General features: G+C 40.9%; 1 protein-coding gene across 1 annotated transcript in view; it reads left to right on the top strand.

Annotated features, from left to right (window-relative positions):
* The window catches only part of SLC9A9 (solute carrier family 9, subfamily A (NHE9, cation proton antiporter 9), member 9), a 652487-nt gene that overhangs the window by 799 nt on the left and 649286 nt on the right, over positions 1-2402 (top strand). The window lies entirely within an intron of this gene.

Below are 2402 nucleotides of genomic sequence, written 5' to 3'. Positions count from 1 at the left end.
GTTTCTGCACTTGAGTTGTTTCATGGAATGATAAAAATCCTCTCATTTTAATAGTTTTCAGTGACCTTTATCTCATCTTGCTACCATGATAAAGAGCAATGGAAATAACATGGAATTAGGGGTCATGTCCTGTGTTCATGGCTCTGGATCCCAGAGACCCAGATGTTGCAGAGGATAAAGAAGAGAATCTAGGTATCGGGTGGTGAACTTCATTGAGATTTAACAATTTATCATGAAATTTAACTTCCCTGTGAACTTTTTAAACCCTTATTTCCCTATGGGAATTTACTAATGTGAGGAATTTATATTATTCAAATTAGGGGCAATTTATTCTAATACGTGACTTTTTAGGGTGGGGAAGCTAAGATGGGTCTATGGAGAGTTTAGAAATACGATAGGGGGTGAATTTTTGGTTTAGTGCATTGTGCAGCTTTCAAGTTAACCTAATTAGAGTTCTGTCCTGGCCCATTTCAGAAGCTTAGGGGAGGGGGTAGGGCAAAATATGAAACTCCCACCTCACTGGTCTCAGAAAGGGATAAATATCAAGGGAGAGGCCACCTGAATGAGGCAGTAGGCCCTCTAACCCAGGGCCTGGGCTGTCTTAAGCATTTTCTGTTAATCCTAATGGTTGAAAGAGGACTAAAACTGGCCAGAGAGGGGCTCAGGGAGCAGGGACCGGGAGCTCCCAGTACCTCTTCCAACCCAAGGCAAGCTTACCTTCTCAGCTCTCTGACCCCACCATCTCTACTACCCTCTTAGAAGACCAAGGAGCTCTCAGTGATTGGATTCTGTAACGCTGATTGGGTCCCATTCCCTAGCAGGTGGGATTTCTGTGCTACACAAAGTTACACTGGCCTGGGAGTGTCCACTCCTCAATTCTTTCTTTCTCTGTGGCTGGATGGACAAGCTGAGACAGGTCATATCCACCAAAATAGGCTGGGCCATCCTGTATTTCCTCTTTGCTGTCTCTCACTTGCATGTTGCATCTTGCAGCAAGAACCTTCAACACAGTGGCCAGCAGGTGTTAAGATTGGGATTCAGGGACAAGTAAGAATTCCTTTTTGGGCCTTGCGCTGAAGTTTTAGATTTTATCCTAATTTCATCTGAGAACCTGACACTAAGGATTATGGTCACCAGGTAATAAAACAGTGCCTTATTTTTTAATTGATATGTTCCTTGTGTGAGTATCTCTCTTAGCAATCCTATAAAGAACAGTTATTATTAGCAGAACAGGATTTGGGAATTTGGGGATTCTTGACTATTCGGTAACCAACTGTCCTGGTTTGCCTGTGACTGAGGGGTTTCCTGGGACACACAACTCTCAGTGCTAAAACTAGGAAAGTCCTTGACAAGCTGGGATGAGTTGATAGTCTTACCTGAAATGCCATGTGAAAGCCATTAAAACCCACGTGTAATTTAACTCCTACTGGCTTCAATATGTTGCCAACTCTCTCTCAGCCTTAAATCCCTCACCTGTAGAAGAGTTTTCTGTTAAATTATACTAAATCAAATTCCTTAGCATATTTTCTGGTTCACAGTAGATGCCCCATTATGTGTTTTTATTTTATTGTCTTACTTTTATTGGGACAACAGAATAAAAAAGATATTCTGAGAAGAAAGCACAAAATACAAGGAATTGAATTACTTTTCTGAGTGGAAGAATTAGAAAAGTTTTCTGAGCCCCCTTTTCTTTGAGGCTTCCTACCCCACTGTTAAGCAGCATCAAGACTGAACAGTGGGACAGTGAATGTATCCCACTCCTGAAATAAACCAGGGGCCACACAAGGACCACGGATGAGTGAAGTGGGATGAATGGACTTGTGGCAAGCAGCTTGTGAATGGAGCAGGCAACCATTCAGCCCTAACAGATTGTGGCCACACGAAGAGGAGGGCCCCGTGTGCCGGATGGTACAAGTTTTTTTCTCAAGAAGCCATATGTATGATTTTTTTAATATGAAATATACTGCTTTGATTATGTTGACATCAAATTTAAAACTTTTACAAACAACATATAAGCCAATCAAAACATTCCGTGGACCTTTAACCATCTTGTTAAGTTTCTTTATTGGGGTAAGAGAGTGAAGTCGGATGTCATAAGACAACTAAAGAAAGTTTATTCTTCTCAGACAGAATAATTGTGTCAAAAGGAAACCAAAGTAATTCAGTGATGATCAAAAAAAAAAAGACAGGAAGGTCCCAGGATTTGAATTTGTGTTATCTTGTAAATCTAACAAGTCAAAACTAAACCTGTGGGGTTGCAAAATTATAAAGGTAGAACCTGCTAGCAAAGCTCCATGAAATGTTTGCAAGCATTAGCTGACAGGTTTCAAAACAGTTTGAATATTAGTCATCACAGATATGCCTGCCAGAAAAGGTAGTGAGTTAGAACACTTACAGTGCAC

The sequence above is a fragment of the Propithecus coquereli genome, unplaced genomic scaffold (genome assembly GCF_000956105.1).
Source record: "Propithecus coquereli isolate 6110/MARCELLA unplaced genomic scaffold, Pcoq_1.0 Scaffold268, whole genome shotgun sequence".
Lineage (NCBI taxonomy): Eukaryota > Metazoa > Chordata > Mammalia > Primates > Indriidae > Propithecus > Propithecus coquereli.
This window is presented reverse-complemented; position numbering and strand designations above follow the sequence as displayed.